This window comes from Mus musculus, chromosome 3 (genome assembly GCF_000001635.26).
Source record: "Mus musculus strain C57BL/6J chromosome 3, GRCm38.p6 C57BL/6J".
NCBI lineage: Eukaryota > Metazoa > Chordata > Mammalia > Rodentia > Muridae > Mus > Mus musculus.
In genome coordinates, this window is record NC_000069.6 from 124,958,862 (window position 1) to 124,983,409 (window position 24,548).

Sequence of the window (24,548 nt, forward strand, 5' to 3'; positions counted from 1 at the left end):
GTATAGATCAACATAGATAAATAAGTGACTATTAAATCTAGGGTTGGGATAGAGGTGCCATGGTCTTGAGTGAGCATAAAAGCATAGTGACTATCACATGCTATAGATAACAATGTAGTAAATTAATTACAGTGAGGGTCTTCCAAGTCCCTGATTGCACTAAAGTGTAGGTTAAAATTAGAAAGCTACATGACACATGTGTATTGCATCTCAACAAACCTTGTTTTATAAAATTAATGAAATGAACTTTTGCCACAATTTATTAAGGTTCCTAAAAGTCATACAATACAACTTCAACTGTGAAGTGAAATATAGCTTAGGTAATACTTGCTGGTAGCACCTCATGCCAGAAGAAATGTGAATTCATTACTTGGTTACTAGACTCTATAAGATAGCTATAGTATGATCATATTCCATCTTCTTTCTTCAGAAAAAAACTTGATAAAAACCTTTTTTTGTTTGTTTGGTTGGTTTTTTTAAATTTATTTTTTGTGTTTTTTTGTTTTGTTTTTGTTTTTGAGACAGGGTTTCTCTGTGTAGCCCTGGAACTCACTCTATACACCAGGCTGGCCTTGAACTCAGAAATTCACCTGCCTCTGCCTCCCAAGTGCTGGGATTACAGGTGTGCACCACCACTGCCTAGCTGATACAAATTTTTAAAACAGAAATAAGGAATCAATTCAAAGTTGATAATGGTCAAACAGTGATGGGTTTTTCATTAAAATATAGTTAGTATTTTGTCAAATATAAGCAAATACATAATAAATTAAATATTAATACTATTTATGTAAGCAAAATTATGCATTTTATAAAGTTCAAGTTGATAATTGCATACATTTTCAATTTTTTTGTATATGTTTGTTATACCTGATAGACAAAGCCAAAAGATTTTCAAACTCATAATGTTTTATCTATTGCAATATCTAATTCCAGGATTTGACAATGTGAAGTGAGGATGTGGACTTAGATATTATAAATGAATTTATTGCTTTTGTATATTTCTGGCTATGATATATGCAGTATTTTAATTATCATATTTATACCAGTAGGGTTAGCAAAAAGATTTTTTATTGCATGATTACAGTGAAACAATTTACACATTGGAAGTACAATTTATATTTTAAAAGAGTTGGAATGTTTTATTGTTTGTTCATGTTTTACTGAAAAATGGATTCTCCTCTCACACAATTCATCCCAACTACAATGTTCCCTCCCTTCTCTGCACCACTCATCTTCCCCAGACCCACTCCTTCTCCACTCCCCTTCAGAAAGAAGCAGGCCTCCAAGACACAACAACCAAACATGGCAAAATAAGATTTAAAAAAAACCCTCATATTGAGAGGTTGGACAAAGAAACCCAATAGGAGGGAAATAGTGCCAAGAGCAATAAAGAGTCAGAGACATGCCTGCTCCCACTGTTAAGAGTACCACCAAAACACCAAGTAAAATGCCATAGCATATACGCAGAGGAACTTGTGTACACCCATGCAGGCCTCATGCTTTCCGATTCAGTCTCTGTGAGCCCATGTGAGCCTGCTTAGTTGATTTACAGGGCCATGTTCTCTTGATGTCCTCCATCCCATTTGACTAATAGAGCCCCCCCCCCATTTCAGCGAGGTTCCCCCAATCTTCAAAGGAGGAACCTGATGGAATCCTCTAATTTAGATTCTCTCTTTCTCTCCCTCTCTTTCTATATGTGTGTGTGTCTAATGTGTGTGTGTGTGTGTGTGTGTGTGTGTGTGTGTGTGTGTGTGTATTGCTGTGGGTCTCTGTACCTGTTCCCATCTACTTCCAGAGGAAGTATGACAACTAGACAAGGAACTGATATATATGCAAAAAATATCATTAGGAATTATTGTACTGTTTTTCTCTTTCCCTTTTTCTCTCTCTGTCTCTCTATTTCTGTGTCTCTCATCCTCCCTCTCACTCTCCCCCTCTCCCCCTCCCCCTCCCCCTCCCTCTCTCTCTCTCTCTCTCTCTCTCTCTCTCGCTCGCGCTCTCTCTCGCTCGCTCTCTCTCTTGCTCGCTCTCTCTCTCGCTCTCTTTCTCTCTCATATTTACAGCAGTTGTGTTTTAAAATAACAGTGACAGGGATTACATTAGCTGAAATACCCAACAACGGGGAGAAAGAACCTGTAGAGACCATATCCAGAGGTTAGGCATGGTCCCTGGTTGAGGGAGTGGGTCACCCACCCATTTCAAAAACTTTGACCCAGAATTGCATTTGTCTAAAGGAAATACAGAGACAAAGAGTGGAACAGAGACTGAAGAAAAGGCTATCCAGAAACCGTACTACCTGGGGATCCATCCCATATGCAGCCACCAAACCCAGACATTATTGCTGAGGCCAAGAAGTGTTCGCTGACAGGAGCCTGATATAGCTGTCCCCTGAGAGGCTCTTCCAGAGCCTGGCCAATACAGATGCAGATGCTCACAGCCAACCATCGGATTGAACATAAGGATCCCAGTGAAGTAGTTAGGAGAGGGACCGAAGGATCTGAAGGGGTTTGCAACCCCATATAAGAAGAACATTATCAACCAACCAGAACTCCCAGAGCTCTGAGACTAAACCACCAATCAAAAATACACATGGAGGGATCCATGGCTCCCGCTGCATATGTAGCAGAGGATGGTCTTATCTGGCATCAATGGAAGGGGAAGCCCTTGGTCCTGAGAAGGCTTGATGCCCCAGATTAGGGAAATGCTTGGGCGATGAGTTGGAAGTGGGTGGCTGGGTGGAGGAACCACGTCACAGAAGCAAGTGGAGGGGGATGGGATAGGGGGGTGTGGAGGGAAAATTGGAAAGGAGGATAACCTTTGAAATGTAAATAAACAACCAATAAAAATAAAGTGCAAATAGTTAAAATAACAGTGAATCTTAAATATATCCATGCTGGAAAAAAATAGAAATTTACCTAGAATAATCAATAATGAAAATCTCTGTTATTATATGTTCATAAATCAATTGTCATTTAAATTTCGACCATAACACCAAACTTCATCATCATTTTTAAGTCTTAGAAAATCATACATGTACCAAATAGTATTCTATTCTTTCCAAACATCACTTCAACTGTATCCCTTATATAAAATTTAAAACATGCACCACACAACAGGAATATTTTGGAATGTGAATGTACTTCTTGACTTAAAACTTATTTGTTTTAACCACTTGCTAAACAACTTTAACAAAATTTGGTTTTGAGATATGTTTGTTCTATTATAATTTGGTCAATTTAACATGAATAGAGCTATCTTCCAAAGTATAATCAATCTACATCAGGCATACTCACCGGAGTCCTGGCATAACCACAATATAAGATTGTTAAGTCATGTTGATATTAATTAGAGATCTTAGCCGGCTAAAACTTTCAGATGAAGCCAAGGAAATTCTGATGCATTAAACTTGATTTTTTTTTGTCTTTTTTTTTTGTTGGGTATGCACATCTGGTCCAGAAAAATATATCAAGTTTATACATAATGTTTATGGAATTTTATGCACATTAGTGAAGACTTAAATTATGAGATATATGAAATATATGTCTTGAGAATTTGCTAACTTTCTTTGATATTATTTGGGAATCTATCTTAGAGATTCTGTGTTTACTTGATAGAAAAATGATTATTGCCAGGATAACTTTACAGAGAATGTAGTAGGTAAGTCTCTCCTTAAAAACGTATTATCAGTCTACTCGTCAAAGTTGTGAATACAACGTGTTTACTTTCTCTGGGTATAGAAAGTAAGGGTAGTAAGAAAATAAGCCAGCTACTTTAATCCTATATATCTCAGAGAAATAGCAATGTAAAAGTAAGGAATAATTTATTTTATCTATACTTAATTATTTAAATTATCTAAGTTAGAAAATCTGAAAGTTGTAAAATAGAAATATTTGGTAATATAAAAATACAAAGATGAATGAGGAGCCAGCAGAGTATTATTTCCCAATGACCTTTCTTCACAGACTTATCACCGCGCACAAAACTCAACTTCAAATAAGGTCAGAAACACTAAATATGATAGAAGAGAGAGCAGGGAATGAGGTTTGAACTCATTGGTACATGAAAAAGGTTCTGAATAGGACACAAATAGTAAAGTCACTCGGAGGAGAAATTAACAAATAGGATCATGTTGACCATATACATTTGATACGATTAATAATATGATTAAGATTTTGTCTATTATGTTCCATTCATTTGATGAGAATGTTATTTCAAATAGAAAATATTGCAAAGCTGTGCATAATATCTGCAAGTGCATGTTAAAAACAAAAGTGTGATAAATCTTTTTATTACCCAGAGAACTCAAAATAAAAATGCAAAGAGATGAAATTTAATTTCTATAGAAAATAATTTTTAAAAAAGTGTATGTATATCTCTTACATGTATACTTTATTACATAATGGATTCAGAGAATGCCAGTGAATATCAATAGAATTAACTAGGCTTTTAGAATTGTTGATTAGTATTTCATTAACCATCAAGATACATAATTTACCATTTTTATTGGTATTAAAATACCTCCACTTGACATCCTGTCACTCATGGTGATGAACCGAAAATGCAATTTCATGGCAATCAACTAATGAGCAATGGAATTTAAAAAAAAATCACTTAAAATATTTAAACATTGATAGATTATCTATGTAGAAGACAAATATAAGGAGATTAACTAATACATATATACAAACTTCATGTGCTTAAGAAAATACCATGTAAAATAAATCATGAACAATAATATAATATAAATGTATTGTACTTCTAATGCTTTTAAAGTTATTCTAAGGTTATGTGCATTAAACATTGTGAATATTATAGTTACCTCTCAAAGATTTTTCTTTACCAGCTATTGCTGAAAGAGAAGAAGTAAGTAATCTACACAGTGCCAAATACAATATTTCTTAAGTATGTTTCTCCTTATAGAAACAAAATAACTGATAGAAACTACTTAACTGAGAAAGGGTTTATTATGACAGATGAGAGGGTGGAGTCTATCAAAATAGGAAAACAAGGTGGTAGTTTGTCATCCTGGGTCTGCTTCTGCCCTCAGAGTATCTAGGCACCATCGAGTACTGGGCTGGACTAGAAGGAATGAAGTTACCCAGGCAGATAGGTTAGCAGGATCTCAGCTGGTGTGGATGGAGAGGAAATAGCCTCTGGAGAATGTTTTCAAGGAAATAGCTACCTTTATTGTGCATGAACAAGAGCTATATAAACCTAGAGGTGTTGGAAGGGGTTTTCAAGATCATTGGCTGGAGCTGAGAGGCTGGGAATGCTTCATTTGCATGAAGAGGAATTCCAGGTGCTTACTGGGCATGTCCTTATAGGGAGAGGGGGTTATTCAACTTGTTATTTGGCCGCTTGCAATGTGACTCCCTCAAGGGTGGTAGAGGTGGGGTGGTAAGGCTGATGTGCTTTGGATCATGTAGGCCTGGAGCATAAAAGACATAATTCTACTCCTGCTAGTCTCAAAATGATATTTTTAGGGTTTGTATATGGGTTGACTTCACTCATTCCACAATGTCTCCCCAAATCACTCAGATTTCTGGCTCCACATTAGTTTGATATGTGTATGACATGAGTTATATAAGCCTGACAAAAGAGCAAAGACCAAAAGGTGGGGCTAATAACCCTCAAGACACACATGTAGGGTGCATCTTCCAGTGAGGGTCTAGATCCAGAGTGCATTGTGTCACCTACTGAAATAGCTGGGGAACAAGTGTTCAAATACATGATTATCGTTTTTGGAATATCTCACATAATAACATATGAAGAATACCCCCCATCATTCTAAGTCTTATCGCTTAGATGGTGTTTTCATCTACCATACAATATTACCCTCAATAAGCTTATCAGGTAGGTGAACAAAAGAGGTAAGGATATGATTTTGGGATTATAAAATCCTGTGTAGTTTAAATAATAGGTCCAATGTACAGACTTTATAAATTCAAACCTATTAACTTTGATACACAATTTAAAATTATAAAACATATACCATACCAGGAAAAAGAAAATAAATTAAAACTGAAGTCATGGAACTTGAGATCAAGTCTGAATAATTGAACAATATAATGGAAAAGAATTAAAGATGGCTGAGTTTCTGTATAAAGATATACACCTAAGTGATTCAGGTCAGAAAGTGACTAAATGTTGGCTCATAATGTACTGGGAAACAATGAGGCCAAGAAAAACAAAATATTGCATAACTGACAGTAATGATATAGTGGAAAAAACTGTGTTTTGAAATTCTCTTAATGTGGTATTTTCAAATAATAAATGAAAATGAGAGGGAGAGACAGAATGAATGACAGAAAGAGGAGAGACAAAGTTCTGTGGAATTTTAGCAAGCTGGGTCTCAGCTGTCAATCTAAATGTGTTTACCAGCCATCTAGCTTCTGAGCCCATTGTTTAGGCAGAACTGCTTCTGTTTCTTTACTTCATATTCTTACTCAAATATCTTCATAGCAACATATACTTTAATGCTTTGGATATTTTATACTTACATAAAATATTTGAATGACTCCAGATTTCCTTGATGATATATACAATCATGCATTATAACACCCCTACGTACCACATAATTATCATTGGCAGGAAGAACTTAAATGTAAAAAAAAAAAAAAAAAGGCTCAATCCAATCGCGCAGGACCCAAGACTGCATTGATTAAGGAAGCAGGTAACCCAGCCAGATACGGGGCTCAAGTCCCTTCCGGCCGGCCCACTGCAGCACTGTGGTCCCTGGCCCGGGGGAGTCTGCGGACACCTGCAAGGACCCACACAGGATCCTAAGACCTCTGGTGAGTGGAACACAGTGCCTGCTCCAATTCAATCACGCAGGACCTCAGACTGCATTGATTAAGGAAGCAGGTAACCTGGCCTGATACAGGGCTCAAGTCCCTTCTGGCTGGCCCACTGCAGCACCATGGTCCCTGGCCTGGGGGAGTCTCCGAACACCCACAAGGACCCACACAGGATCTGCCACGGGATCCTAAGTCCTCTGGTGAGTGGAACACAACATCTGCCAGGAGGCAGGTTCAAACACCAGATATCTGGGCACCATCCCTGCAAGAGGGGAGCTTGCATGCAGAGAGTACTCTGACCACTGAAACTAAGGATAGAGCTAGTCTCCCAGGTCTGCTGATAGAGGCTAATATAATCACCTGAGGAACAAGCTCTAACCAGAGACAACTATAACAACTAGCTCCAGAGAATACAAGATGGCAAAAGGCAAACGTAAGAATCCTACTAACAGAAATCAAGACTGCTCACCATCATCAGAACGCAGCACTCCCACACCACCTGGTCCTGGGCACCCCAACACAACTGAAAAGATAGACCCAGATTTAAAAGCATATCTCATGATGATGGTAGAGGACATCAAGAAGGACTTTAATAACTCACTTAAAGAAATACAGGAGAACACTGCTAAAGAGTTACAAGTCCTTAAAGAAAAACAGGAAAATACAACCAAACAGGTAGAAGTCCTTATAGAAAAACAGGAAAACACATCCAAACAGGTGATGGAAATGAACAAAACCATACTAGACCTAAAAACAGAAGTAGACACAATAAAGAAAACCCAAAGTGAAGCAACGCTGGAGATAGAAACCCTAGGAAAGAAATCTGGAACCATAGATGCGAGCATCAGCAACAGAATGCAAGAGATGGAAGAGAGAATCTCAGGTGCAGAAGATTCCATAGAGAACATCGGCACAACAATCAAAGATAATACAAAACGCAAAAAGATCCTAACTCAAAACACCCAGGAAATCCAGGACACAATGAGAAGACCAAACCTACGGATAATAGGAGTTGATGAGAATGAAGATTTTCAACTTAAAGGGCCGGCAAATGTCTTCAACAAAATTATAGAAGAAAACTTCCCAAACCTAAAGAATGACATGCCCATGAACATACAAGAAGCCTACAGAACTCCAAATAGACTGGACCAGAAAAGAAATTCCTCCCAACACATAATAATCAGAACAACAAATGCACTAAATAAAGAGAGAATATTAAAACCAGTAAGGGAGAAAGGTCAAGTAACATATAAAGGCAGACCTATCAGAATTATACCAGACTTTTCACCAGAGACTATGAAAGCCAGAAGAGCCTGGACAGATATTATACAGACACTAAGAGAACACAAATGCCAGCCCAGGCTACTATACCTGGTTAAACTCTCAATTACCATAGATGGAGAAACCAAAGTATTCCACGACAAAACCAAATTCACACATTATCTTTCTACGAATCCAGCCCTTAAAAGGATAATAACAGAAAAGAAGCAATACAAGGACGGAAATCACACCATAGAACAAGCAAGAAAGTAATCCCTCAACAAACCAAAAAGAAGACAGCCACAAGAACAGAATGCCAACTCTAACAACAAAAATAAAAGGAAGCAACATTTACTTTTCCTTAATATCTCTTAATATCAATGGACTCAATTCCCCAATAAAAAGACATAGACTAACAGACTGGCTACACAAACAGGACCCAACATTCTGCTGCTTACAGGAAACCCATCTCAGGGAAAAAGACAGACACTACCTCAGAGTGAAAGGCTGGAAAACAATTTTCCAAGCAAATGGTCTGAAGAAACAAGCTGGAGTAGCCATTCTAATATCGGATAAAATCGACTTCCAACCCAAAGTTATCAAAAAAGACAAGGAGGGACACTTCATACTCATCAAAGGTAAAATCCTCCAAGAGGAACTCTCAATTCTCAATATCTATGTTCGAAATGCAAGGGCATCCACATTCATTAAAGACACTTTAGTAAAGCTCAAAGCACACATTGCACCTCACACAATAATAGTGGGAGACTTCAACACACCACTTTCATCAATGGACAGATCGTGGAAACAGAAACTAAACAGGGACACAGTGAAACTAACAGAAGTTATGAAACAAATGGATCTGACAGATATCTACAGAACATTTTATCCAAAAAGAAAAGGATATACCTTATTCTCAGCACCTCATGGGAACTTCTCCAAAATTGACCATATAACTGGTGACAAAACAGGCCTCAACAGATACAAAAATATTGAAATTGTCCCATGTATCCTATTAGACCACCATGGCCTAAGGCTGATCTTCAATAATAACATAAATAATGGAAAGCCAACATTCACATGGAAACTGAACAACAGGCTTCTCAATGATAGCTTGGTCAAGGAAGGAATAAAGAAAGAAATTAAAGACTTTTTAGAGTTTAATGAAAATGAAGCCACAACCTACCCAAACCTATTGGACACAATGAAAGCATTTCTAAGAGGGAAACTAATAGCTCTGAGTGCCTCCAAGAAGGAACAGGAGAGAGCACATACTAGTAGCTTGAAAACACATCTAAAAGCTCTAGAGAAAAAAGGAAGCAAATTCACCCAAGAGGAGTAGACAGCAGGAAATAATCAAACTCAGGGTTGAAATCAACCAATTGGAAACAAGAATAACTATTCAAAGAATTAACCAAATGAGGAGTTGGTTCTTTGAGAAAATCAACAAGATAGATAAACCCTTAGCTAGACTCACTAGAGGGCAAAGGGACAACATCCTAATTAACAAAATCCGAAATGAAAAGTGAGACATAACAACAGATCCTGAAGAAATCCAAAACACCATCAGATCCTTCTACAAAAAGCTATATGCAACAAAACTGGAAAACCTGAATGAAATGGACAAATTTCTAGACAGATACCAGGTACCAAAGTTAAATCAGGATCAAGTTAATGATCTAAACAGTCCCATATCCCCTAAAAAAATAGATGCAGTCATTAATAGTCTCCCAGCCAAAAAATGCCCAGGACCAGATGGGTTTAGTACAGAGTTCTACCAGACCTTCAAAGAAGATCTAATTCCAGTTCTGCACAAATTATTCCACAAAATAGAAGTAGAGGGACGTCTACCCACCTCATTCTATGAAGCCACAATTACCCTGATACCTAAACCACAGAAAGATCCAACAAAGATAGCGAACTTCAGACCAATTTCCCTTATGAATATCAATGCAAAAATCCTCAATAAAATTCTCGCTAACTGAATCCAAGAACACATTAAAGCAATCTTCCATCCTGACCAAGTAGGTTTTATTCCAGGGATGCAGGGATGGTTTAATATACGAAAATCCATCAATGTAATCCATTATATAAACAAACTCAAACACAAAAACCACATGATCATCTCGTTCGATGCGGAAAAAGCATTTGACAAGATCTAACACCCATTCATGATAAAAGTCTTGGAAGGATCAGAAATTCAAGGCCCATACCTAAACATGATAAAAGCAATCTACAGCAAACCAGTAGCCAACATCAAAGTAAATGGAGAGAAGCTGGAAGCAATCCCACTAAAATCAGGGCCTAGACAAGGCTGCCCACTTTCTCCCTACCTCTTCAACATAGTACTTGAAGTCCTAGCCAGAGCAATTCGACAACAAAAGGAGATCAAGGGGATACAAATTGGAAAGGATGAAGTCAAAATATCACTTTTTGCAGATGATATGATAGTATATGTAAGTGACCCTAAAAATTCCACCAGAGAACTCCTAAACCTGATAAACAGCTTCGGTGAAGTAGCTGAATATAAAATTAACTCAAACACGTTAATGGCCTTTCTCTAAACAAAGAAAAAACAGGCTGAGAAAGAAATTAGGGAAACAACGCCCTTCTCAATAGTCACAAATAATATAAAATATCTTGGCGTGACTCTAACTAAGGAAGTCAAAGATCTGCATGATAAAAATTTCAAGTCCCTGAAGAAAGAAATTAAAGAAGATCTCAGAAAATGGACAGATCTCCCATGCTCATGGATTGGCAGGATCAACATTGTAAAAATGGCTATCTTGCCAAAAACAATCTACAGAGTCAATGCAATCCCCATCAAAATTCCAACTCAATTCTTCAACGAATTAGAAGGAGCAATTTGCAAATTCATCTGGAATAACAAAAAACCTAGGATAGCAAAAAGTCTTCTCAAGGATAAAAGAACCTCTGGTGGAATCACCATGCCTGACCTAAAGCTTTACTACAGAGCAATTGTGATAAAAACGGCATGGTACTGGTATAGAGACAGACAAGTAGACCAATGGAATAGAATTGAAGACCCAGAAATGAACCCACACACCTATGGTCACTTGGTCTTCGACAAGGGAGCTAAAACCATCCAGTGGAAGAAAGACAGCATTTTCAACAAATGGTGCTGGCACAACTGGTTGTTATCATGTAGAAGAATTCGAATTAACCCATTCCTCTCTCCTTGTACTAAGGTCAAATCTAAGTGGATCAAGGAACTTCACATAAAACCAGAGACACTGAAACTTATAGAGGAGAAAGTGGGGAAAAGTCTGGAAGATATGGGCACAGGGAAAATTTTCCTGAATAGAACAGCAATGGCTCATGCTGTAAGATCGAGGATTGACAAATGGGACATCATGAAACTGCAAAGCTTCTGCAAGGCAAAAGACACCGTCAATAAGACAAAAAGACCACCAACAGATTGGGAAAGGATCTTTACCTATCTTAAATCAGATAGGGGACTAATATCCAATATATATAAAGAACTCAAGAAGGTGGACTCCAGAAAATCAAATAACCCCTTTAAAAAATGGGGCTCAGAGCTGAACAAAGAATTCTCACCGGAGAAATACAGAAAGGCTGAGAAACACCTGAAAAAATGTTCAACATCCTTAATCATCAGAGAAATGTAAATCAAAACAACCCTGAGATTCCATCTCACACCAGTCAGAATAGCTAAGATCAAAAATTCAGGTGACATTAGATGCTGGCCAGGTTGTGGAGAAAGAGGAACACTCCTCCATTGTTGGTGGGATTGCAAGCTTGTATAACCTCTGTGGAAATCAGTCTGGCAGTTCCTCAGAAAATTGGACATAGTACTACCGGAGGATTCCGCAATACCTCTCCTGGGCATATATCCAGAAGATGTCCCAACCGGTAAGAAGGACACATGCTCCACTATGTTCATAGCAGCCTTATTTATAATAGCCAGAAGCTGGAAAGAATCCAGATGCCCCTCAACAGATGAATGGATACAAAAATTGTGGTACATTTACACAATGGAGTACTACTCAGCTGTTAAAAAAATGAATTTACGAAATTCCTAGGCAAATGGATGGACCTGGAGGGCATCATCCTGAGTGAGGTAACCCAATCACAAAAGAACTCAAATGAAATGTACTCACTGATAAGTGGATATTAGCCCAGAAACTTAGTATAACAAGATATAAGGTACAAGATGCAAAACACATGAAACTGTAGAAGAACGAAGACCAAAGTGTGGACACTTTGCTCCTTCTTAGAATTGGAAACAATCACCCATGGAAGGAGTTACAGAGACAAAGTTTGGAGCTGAGACAAAAGGATGGACCATCTAGAGACTGCCATATCCAGGGATCCATCCCATAATTAGCCTCCAAATGATGACACAATTGCATACACTAGCAAGCCTTTGTTGCAAGGACCGTGATATAGCTGTCCCTTGTGAGACTAGGCTGGGGCCTAGCAAACAGAGAAGTGGATGCTCACAGTCAACTATTGAATGGATCACAGGGCCCCCAATGGAGGAGCTAGAGAAAGTATCCAAGGAGCTAAAGAGATCTGCAACCCTATCGGTGGAACAACATTATGAACTAACCAGTACCACAGAGCTCTTGACTCTAGCTGCATATGTATCAAAAGATGGCCTAGTCGGCCATCACTGGAAAGAGAGGCCAATTGGTCAGGCAAACTTTATATGCCCCAGTACAGGGGAACACCAGGGCCAAAAAATGGGGATGGGTGAGTAGGGGAGTGGGGGGGAGGGTGTGGGGGACTTTTGGGATAGCATTGGAAATGTAATTGAGGAAAATACGTAATAAAAAAAAAAGAAAAAAAAGGCTCAAATATACTCACTACATTGGGGACTGAAATTGCAAAATAGTTAAAGACCTCTGTTATAAAGTAGTACAAACATGATTTTAAACACGCTCAAATTCAAAAGAATTCAGTTTGAAAACTATTCTTTTATTTTCAATTTTTTATTAGATATTTTCTTGATTTACATTTCAAATGTTATTCCCAAAGTCCCCTATATGCTCCTCCTGCCCTGCTCCCCTACTCACCCACTTTTACTTCTTGGCCCTGCAGTTCCCCTGTACTTGGGCATATAAAGTTTGCAAGACCAAGGGGCCTCTCTTCCCAATGATAGCCGACTAGGCCATCTTCCGTTACATATGCAGCTAGAGACACAAGCTCTGGGGATACTGGTTAGTTCATATTGTTGTTCCACCTATAGGGTTGCAGACCCCTTCAGCTCCCTGAGTACTTTCTCTAGCTCCTCCATTGGGGTCCCAGTGTTTCATCCAATAGATGACGGTGAGCGTCCACTTCTGTATTTGCCAGGCACTGGCATAGCCTCACAAGAGAGAGCTATATCAGTGTCCGGTCAGCAAAGTCTTTCTGGCATATGCAATAGTGTCTGGGTTTGGTGGTTGTATATGGGATGGATCTCCAGGTCGGCCAGTCTCTGGATGGTCTTTCCTTCCATCTTAACTCAGAACTAATTTATAAATAAAAGTCCAGAAACATCTTGTAAGGTCCATAGTGTTCAAATTGAGAGAGACTTGGATAACAGAACTCATAGAAAAATGAAATTGTACTATTTAGTTTATAGATTGAATGTAAGTATTGTATGACCAATTATATGTAAGTAAAAATGAATAAACATGATCTAAAGAGGGAAAGTGTGATAAAGGTTGTATGCTAATCTACTTGAACTTTAGACTGGAAGCTTTGCGAACGCACTCAGGGCTTCTAGGCAGGAGAGTGTCATGATCAAATGCACAGTTTAGAAAGGTCATTGTAGAATTAGTGTGGAAAATAGATTCCACAGGAAGAGAAGCTAGGTAGAAGTGTTTATGAAGACTGAGCTATGGAATTCATGCTGAGAATAAAATCAGAAATAAGACTGTGGGGATAGATTGAGAAAAACAAAAGATTTGTGAGACAATGTTCCACACATTCTTTGGCACAATCAGACTTGTAATTAAACAATGTGCTACAAGATTGTGATGTGTGCGATAAATTACAAGTTAATATCTAGGACAGACAAATGTAAGGTACACCATGTTTTCAGAGGGAGGCAAACAGCTTGAAGTATGGAATAATAAATTTGCCATGTAGATAGAAATTCAAGTTGTTAAAATTCAAGCCTTTGATCAGTTTCACTGACAACTTCATTCCCTGAAATCACACTATATTTTCTCTATGATAGATAGTACCTGCAAGGAAATGTAACGCGCACACAAATGCCCATTAAAATGATTTTGAGTAAATTAAAAAAAAATTACTATAGCTTTATAATGGCATCTCTATCTCTGTATGTATATATATATATATATATATATATATATATATATATATACATATATATATGTGTGTGTGTGTGTGTGTGTAATGCAAAGGGCCTTGGCAATAATAGTACAAGTCTAGCTAGCAGAAACCTAAAGAGAATGAATATTTCAGGAGGAAGGCAAAAACCTTCAGATCTGTGGTATACAAACTGAAAGATAAGAGGTTCATGAAAGAAGATGACTCCAGGAGAAGCAGCAATAATGCTGTATAAGAGCAGCATGTCTTTTACTGACATAGTAGAAATTCAGAAATTCATCAATAATAGGTTCATTGATTATTTTTGTAGTGACTTTTTATTGTTATATTGTAAACTCAAGAATAGGAATCCATGATGAGTGCTATAAGAAATATATACAGTCATAGAAATGATGGAATCAGGCAGGTGTAGGATGCTGGAACAGAAACAGTACTGATGAAATATAAAAAAATAAATAAATAAGGAGTGAAGGAGGGAAAAGAACTGGCTGTGGTGATCAAACTGGTCATAACGACCCATAATCCCAACACCCCCCAGGAAGCTAAAGCAAGAAGACCCAGAATTCAAAAGAGAACTTGCACATATAGCATGATTCTATTTAAATGACAGTACCAGCAACAGTGCTCCATGTAGAAGTATAGCAGACATAATATTCAAACTGGTATGTGTCTTGGGATGGTGAGCAACATCAGAAGCTATGAAGTTCTTAAAATGTCAATGCAAATTGTATATTTTCTTATTTTCGTCTGGGCATAAAATGATTTATCAATTTAAATCAATAAAATATTACCACTTTGGATGCACTTTTAGCCTTTAGTTATGTATCTGTTGGCTTATACTTTCTAAAAACTAGTTTAATAAGAGTATATAAATGCTATGACCTCCTGTTTAGCCCATCATCCAACAGAGGTAGTGAACTGAGCAAAAGAGGATTTGGGCCTCTTTAGAAACTGTTTAGAAATAGTTCTTTGGGGGAAATTTTACAAATCAGCAATGGCAGTTTGATCCACAAAAAACCACAATCTCAGACAACCTGCTTCTGATGACACGGATAGTGTGAACTGACATTTGTTACTTCTTCTTTCTTTCCATATCATCTCTAATAAAATAGAATCCAAGAAGAATTAGGCTGTTGTTCAGATTAAACTTTTATAGAATGTATTATAAGAAATTTCTACACACTTGAGTTAAACAAAAAACAAACATTTTATTTTCAACATATATCCTGTTTTAAATATTACTATGTTCTGTTTTGTGTTTGGCACATGAAATAAAAATTTCTGGTTTCTTTGGAAACTCAATTGTGTCATGTGATGTTTTTCTTGGAAACTGTCTTATGAGAGGATGTTTCTGCTGAGACAGACAAGTAGGATGCTCTTTGGCTGAAACAGACACTTGTAATGGAAAAAGGGCATGTAATATTTTTCTAGAGCAGATGCTGGAGAAAACACTTCATGGTTGAAAAGAGTATAAGTATAACCCAACAGACAGTGGATAACACTGTGTGGCATTGGTTTGCCTTGCTGCTCTTTGTTGGTCTTCATTGGCTTTGCTCACACTGAGATTGTTACTCATAGCCCTTCCTATACTATGAGTGATGAAATCAGTGCCAAATGGGAGAAAACCTTGTGATGGATGATTGGCCCATGTCACTACCTAGGCTTCAGCATGGGGTTGTTTCTTCTCTGATTTCTCCCCTTCCTTCCTTCATTTATCTTTCCTCTTTTCAGTGTAGACTTGTTCTAGCTACTTCTGGAATGGGTTCCAAAAGAAGTTATTCTCTCCCTCTCTCCATGGGAAGGAATTGAGGAATTCCTTCTCATGGGTCACCTTATGTCCTCAGATCCAGTGTCCTATGAGACTGAAGTACAATTAATTTTCTCACTGCTGCCCCTCATGGTTACAATGTTAAGAGACAGTACTGCAGTGGTGTGGAGTAAGAATTAGCTCCCAGCACAAATGGATATATTTATGTTAAGGTAAGAAATATCTTCCTGAGAAGAATGTCTATTTTGTTACATGAGGATAACTCAGTCCTTCCTGCTACACAAAACTGAGGCTACAGTGGTCTAGAGTTCACTGACTGTAATTATGAAACACATATTCATGTCATTCGTGGCTTTTATATAAGCAAGTCTGTTTTGTATAGCAATCTATATTATCTTTTGTTGGTCTTGTTTACTCTGACTATTGTTTTTGTTTGTTTTGTTCTGTTTTGCCTTGTTGTTTTTGTTTTTGTTTTTACCCTGCTGCTTTAATGTGATACTACTTTTATGGTAGAATCCTTATTTCTGTTTGTTAAAAACAGAATTCTCACTATGTGCTTATGAGACATATCAAAGTTCACTTTAAACGTATCTTTTTTCAGCTGCCTTTTCACAACACTCATGTGTGTGTTCTGATAAAAGCCTGCAGCCTGCTCCTAGAAGACATGGACAGCCTGTCTGGGTAGTGTGTTCAGAAGCTCAGATTTCTGACCTATACACGGAGTTTCATGACTTATAATCTCTGCATTTTTCATTTTGCACACTAAGGTAATAGGGAATTATTTATCTTGTTTTCAACAGAATCTTCTTGATTAAGAGACAAGCTAAAAACAAACCTGGAATTCAGCAGAAATAGGAAAATAAGATACCTGTTGCTTAGCTTTAGGGCGCTCCCATAGATTTGCAGTGATTAATCTTTTCTTACTAGGCTATCTATAAAAAAAATGAATATGGCATACAGAAAATAGCTGAAAATTGTGTTTAATATATGGCATTCTTGAACAATTGAAAATAAAGTAGACAAATAACCCAATTTAATCCTAAGGAAATATATTTTGTGACTTTTTTTATTAAAATCATGTGGAATTTTTTTCTGCTGATCTAAAACTATGGGTTAAAGGTGACTTCTAAGTTAGGAGTGCAGTGCAAACTATAAATCTAACTTCATTAAAATAACAGCAAACACTATTTTCTTTTGTGATGGTGGTGGTAGTGATGATGATGATGGTGGTGGTGGTGGTGGTGGTGGTGATGATGATGATGAATTGCCACCACAAAAGCAAAGTAGCAGGTCCACACACCACTATGACAATCAGTCATGTAATTTTAGCTCTGAGCTTTAAGCACATTGTTTTTCATCTTTTTCTCTTCACTAATATTTATTTATTTTCTTTGGTTTGTTTAAACTGATTCTGTGAATTAGATTTGTGGTTAGACATTGAACACTTTATAGGGGGATTTTGATGAAGTCAAACTTCAACTGTGGTGGAGCAGTTGAAATGGTTATATTTGGGTGGTACAAAATGTGACTCAGAACATAGGAATCTCATTCCTCATCACAGCAAACAGTTTCCCAATGATCTTTGCAGGTTTCATGTTTAACCAGAGTGAAAACTCCAGAGCATCTGGGACTGCGAAGGTGATGCTGTGATGCTTAATTCTTGTATGCATCCCTTTGAAGAAATTTGGCTGAGAGATCCAGCATCCATTTGCTTTCAGCTCTGCCCCAAGTTTCGGGACTCAATGCATGCTTATAATACAAAAGAAATAGTACTCAACTTCTTCAGAATAGCATGCTATAAAAAATAAAACAATAAAACAACATATTTTGAATAATTCTTCTGAAGAAAAACACTATAGGTTACTAACTTCAAAAAACATTTTACTCAAATCCTCCTGTGTTCAAAGTAAAACTCAAATCCTTTCTGTTTAATATTCTGCACAATAACAACTTCTTGGACAGAATCAAAAGTAAGCTTATGATACAGCAGCTTTTGGGATTTTACACAGAACCAAATATTTTGCCCAAAATATGAGAATTTTTATGGTGTTTAACCATGTCAAGCACCTTACCTAGAATTGGCAATTGTCATAGTTTTAAAATGGAATAGAATATCTTACAAACCATTTGCCACCTATATAAATATATTTGCAAGAGAATTCCAGTTACTTAATTACTTTCTGCTTCCAACTAAAATGACAAAATAAACAAGAGGTGCCAAAATATTATAGGAGAAGAAAAGTAAAATTATACTTTAACAGAAATATGTTCTGTAAGTTTACTAGTTATAACACAAATACAGCACATGTACCTAGAAAATGAGTATGTCAATTTGCATAACAATTTTATAATCTTATAACTCTGAATAGTTTGAATTTGAATGGCTTGTAATTTTAAGGCAGAGATTAGGAAAGAACAAAATTTGCATTCTCCATATGAATTAATTACTTTGGAACAGCAACCAGAACATAGCAATTTAATAAGATGACTACTCATTTGAATATATGTAAGTGAATAAAATTCTTAGTATGGCAACCACAGTTGCTTCACAAAAATTATTCAGAACAATGCTTTTCTTACTAGTAGGTCCAAAATGTCAGTAAACCCTAATGTATCTGGTTGGTCCTACATTCTTTTATTGATGAGAGTCTAAAATTCACTTTAACAATTACTGAGTAATAAATTAATGAACTAAGTTATTCTTAGAGCATAGCAAAATGTCACTGAACTAGAAATAGGAAAAGCCTATACTGACTTAACTCTATGACTTACTCATTATTAGTGAATTAAGTATTTAAATGCTACAATGCCTAACATATAAAATAGGCAAAATTGTTTTGATATAGATTTTATTAACTACTATTCACATTTAAATATCCATTATATATCTGTGCAAACTCTATGTCGATATACAGCTCATTGCAAATAACTAATTAAGTTTATGATCTGGAATAAATAAAATTAAAGTAGGAAAACTGTTATCAGACATTTTATTATATCATATAAATCACAATAGGAAACATACATTTTTGGTTCTTAATGAGTTAAGAAAAAACAATGGAAACTCAGGAATAAGAAGCTGTATATCTTTTTCATTATTCAGAGATAAAAGGACAGTCAGTAAACAAAGAAGGAAATATGAGCAACATATACTTAATAATTGATAGTTTTACTTAACAAAGCAGCCTCATAAAAGAGTGCAGTACTTAACTTAGTGTTCACAGTATCCCATTCTTTATAATTAGGGATGACTCTCTTGCAAAGTGTGTACTGACAATATACCAGTCAGATGTACCTAGATATGGACTCTTAAATAGTCCATATCGAGAAAATTCCCAAGAAGCCACATTAGAATTATTGCAGACTTGCAACCTATATCTTCATAACCTCTAAAATAAAATAAAATAAAATAATAAAATGAAATGAAATAACATAAAAAAATAAAATAAAATAAAATAAAATAAAATAAAATAAAATAAAAACCTCTAGGCCTCCTCTACTTCTGAAGCACAAACTAACTGCTAAACCTGTTTTGGATACATGGTCATGTGAACTCAAGTAACAAATGTAAAGATGATAATGCAATGGGAACAAGCTTAAGCCTTACCATCTGATTTAGAGCATTTGGCCACTGTCCCAATTAACGTCACCCACTGGTGGTGTCGCTCTATCCACTAATTCAAAAATACCTGAAATACAGTTTCTAAATGCAGCACGGTGTAAAAAAATGGGTGTGTAGGTTTTAATAAGCTTTGAATTCTAGGCTTGAGCAAAGGATCATGGTAATAATCATATGAATAAAACTATATTACTCTTCCTCATCTGAGTAAAATTGTGCTATTAAAATAAAGTACAGAAAAGAAAATGATTTAGGATTGATTCACAAAATGGTTCTCTGTTACCGAGTTTTCTCACATCTATCACTTTTAATTTTATCTTTGTTGTGTAGATAACAAAATGTCTTACTCAGGGCAGTGAAGCTAATAATAACTAAGTATTTGATATTAACCAGAAAATATATTGTTTAAAGTAGGGAGAAAAAAGGAATATGACATTGAAAATTTAGGAAGTGAAGAGAGAAACCTGATAAATGAGAAGAGCCACTTCAGATATTTGAACTGAATGTCTTTGCAAACCTTTTATTATATTAATTATATATTTATTTGTGAGAGCTCATCTATGTAGGAGGTTTCACTATAGTATCATAACTGTCATCATAAATAAACAAATAATGCAACAATAAACTCTCCCTATAAATAATATAGACAGTTGGGGAAAGTTTACTCACCATGAGGCAAAAGGATAGTGGTAAAAATGATTTTCCTGGTATCTGAGTAGCAAAAATTGGATGTACTCAGACTCTCTCTCTCTCTCTCTCTCTCTCTCTCTCTCTCTCTCTCTCTCAAACACACACACACACTTCTTTCTTTTTTCTTAAAAACGTTGGAAACTAGAAATAGTGCCAATAATGCAATAATGCTACCATGAGGAGTTACTTGGGTGTAAATTGTATTTTCAAGTATACAACAAAACATGACATGTGGTGTAACATAATGAATGTAGTATATGACATAGTATATTATAAATGTAATAGTAATTTCCAAATGTGTTAATGAAGAAATGTCTATGCAGTGACACAAATGATGTAGTAATTGATTTGATAATTTTGTGTTGATTCTCAATATCACCTATATGTCATAGATATAATAAAATTATTTTTCAACTAAAATAACAATAATAAATTAATCAATGGAATGATTTTAGGAGCAATATCTACATAGACTCATTGACAATATAATTTAAAAGGTAAGAGGACTTGGTGTAAGACTTAATTAAAATAGGTGTTTAGGATGATAAATAGAATGATCCTGATCTAAGATGACAGTTTAAGTCATACAAGTTTGCATTGCAAAGTCATAAAATTATGTAACCAGAATTAAAAGAGAGAAATCAACACAGTAGAGAAGATAAAAATATTTGAAAGTCAATATTCATCTAGGAAAAACAAAAAAATCTAGGATAGTTAAAGTAACCCTCTAAAATAAAAGAACCTCGAGAGGTCACCATCCAAGATGTACTATAGTGTGTAACAATGTACATATGAGCTGTACTACAGAGCAATTGTAATCAAATTTCATGGAATTGGCATAAAAACAGACAGCTTCATCAGTGGAATCAAATCAAAGACTCACACACCTATTGACACTTGATTATGACAAGGAAGCCAAAACTATACAATGGAGAAAAGAAAGTATCTTCAACAAATGGTGCTGGTCTAATGGGATGTCTACATGTAGAAGAATGCAAGTAGATCTGTATTTATTACTTTGCACAAAATCCAAATTCAAGTGGATCAAAAACTGCAACATAAAATCAGTTATGCTAAATCTTTAGAAGAGAAAGTGAGGAATAACCTTGAATGCATAAACCCAGGAGACAATTTCCTAAATAGAAGAGCAACAGCTCAACTGTAAGATCAACAATTAATAAATGAGACTTTATGAAACTGAAAAACTTCTGCAAGGCAAAGTACACTGTAAATAGGACAAAACAGCACTCCACAGATGGCAAAAGATCTTCTCCAACTCTACATATGACAGAGGGCTGACATTCAAAATATATACATAATATAAGAAACTAGACATGAACAAACCAAATAACTCAATATTAAAATGGGGCACAGATTTAAACAAAGAATTATCAAGAGAAGCCTCTTTAATGACTGAGAATCACTTAAAGAAATGTTCAGCATCCTTAGTCACTAGGAAAATGCAAATCAATATGACTCTTGAGTTTCAATTTTAAACCTTTCAGAATGGTTAACATCAAAAAAATCAATTGACAGTACATGCTGGACAGGATGTGAAGCAAGAGGAACACTCCTACATGGAGGTGGGAGAGCAAACTTGTACAACCTCTATGGACATAAATTTGGCAGTTTCTCAGAAAACCGGGAAAAGTACTACCTTAATAACCAGCTGTATCACTCCTCAGGATATTCAAAAGATACCACAAGGACACTTCGTAAACTATGTTCATAGCAGCTTTATTCATAATAGCCAAAAACTGGAAACAACTGAGATGTCCCTCATGTGAAGAATGTATAAGATAATGTAGTTAGTGCATTTACACAATGAAATGCTATTTAACTATTGAAAGCAAGGACAACTTGAAATTTTCAGGCAAATGGGTGGAATTAGAAAAAAAAATCATCCTGAGTGTGGTAACCTTGTGCCAGAAAGATACTTATGGCACATACTTAGTTTTAAGTGGATAGTAGCCATAAATTACAGGATAACCATGCCACAATCTAGAGTACCAAAGAGAAACTGAGTAAGAAGGAAGGGTCAAGGGAGGTTGCTTGAATCTAATCGAGAAAGGGAAATAAAATAAGCATTGGGGTGGAAGAAGAGAAGGAACGTGATGAGACAAAGGGTGTGGAGGAGGAATCATGTATGGGGAGAATAGAGGAAGAAAGAAAGGGAATGGTAGCTGTGGGGAATCTCTAGAAGGAACTAGAAACATAGGATAATAGAAACTCCAAGGAACCTTTGAGGGGGATCTTTGCCAAGACTCCTAGCAAGAGTGTATATGGAACCTGAAATGGCCACATCCTGTAACCAGTCAAGACTTCCAATGAAGGGATGGAGACATCAATCCACCCACAAAACCTTCAACTCGCAATTTTCCCTACCTATAGCATGTGCAAGGATAAGGATGGAGCAGAAATTGAGGGAATGACTAACCAATGACTGTCCCAACTTTAGACTCATCCCATGAGAGAGAGCTTATCTGAGACACTGTTAATGATATTATCCTATTCCAACAGACAAGAATCTAGTATAACTGTCATCTGATAGGCTTCCTCCAGCCATTGACAGAAACAGATTCAGAGACCCACAACCAAACATCAGGCAAATGATGGGGAATCTTGTGGATGATGGGGAAATTTTTTGAAGAGGCCAAAGGGGAAAAAAAGCATCATAAGAAATCCTATGAAATCAAAGGCCATAGGTTCCCCCAGAGATGCAAATACTAACCAAAGAGCATGCATGGGACAAACCTAGTGTCCCTATATATACAAATATGAAGCTTGGCCTTTAAGTGAGACTCCTAACAACTAGAGCAGTGGTTGTCTTTGACTACTGCTTGCTTTTAGATGCTTTTCCTCTAACTGGGCTTCCATGCTTGGCCTCAATAGGAATAGATACACCTAGTCCTATTGCAACTTGATATGTCAAGGCTGTTGGCATCCTTGGGAGTCCTCCCCTTCTCTGAGGAGAAAGGGATGGGAGATGGAGGGATGTGAGGTGAGAGAGAGGGACTAGGAGGAGAGGGAGGGATGTAAATAAATTAATGAAAATTATGGAAAATTAGCTGAAAGTAATGATATAGATGAACTATAAACAAAATATGCTATTACAATAATTCCAGTGATATTGTCAAATTATTCTTCATGGGAAACTTTTAAAAATTTGTGTATACTGAATGAACATAAATTAAATCCCTTCAATGAACCAATAAATGGGTAGATTTTCATTAGTGACATAAACAAGGATCTAATCAAATGGTAAAGCCGATTCAAAGAAAACAAATCTTCTCAAAAGTGTTAGTAAAAAAAGGTCATTTAACGTGTGTGTGTGTGTGGGGGGATGGCTATGATATTTTATTCTTATGGGGAAAGTTTTACAACCATGTCTGGATTAATGTTCTCTCAAAATTGGTGAATTTGGGGCAATTTTAAGTGTTGGAAAGTAAAAACTGCTTAATACAAATTTAAGATGAAAATTAAGTTAAATTAATGGATGTGGAACAGAGATTTATCAGAAGTCCATTAATATGAGCAGAATAGTCCTGAGCTTATCCCAATTTTTGTTTTGTTTTGTTTTTTGTTTGTTTGTTTGCTTGCTTTTTAATACAGAAATATATGACCTGAAAGCAAATGTGCTGGGTATTTTAATGTCAACTTGACACGAGCTGAAGTTATCAAAGAGGGGGAAAATTCAGTTAAGAGAATTATTAACTGTGATATGACTATAGAAAGACTATAGATCATTTTCTTAAGAGGTGATTGGTGGAGAAGGACAGCCGATTATAGATCATACAATCCTTGGGCTGGTGATTCTAGGTTCTATGATAAAGCAGACTGAGTAAGCCATGAGGAACAAGTTGGTAAGCTGCACTCCTTTATGGCTTCTGCATCAGCTCCTACCTCTAGGAGCTATTTGAGTTCCTGTCATGGCATCCTTAAATGATGAACTGTGTTGTGGAGCTTAAGCCAATAAACCATTTCCTTTGGTCATAGTGGTTTGTTTTTTTGTTTTTGTTTTGTTTGTTTGTTTTTCGAGACAGGGTTTCTCTGTATAGCCCTGGCTGTCCTGAAACTCACTTTGTAG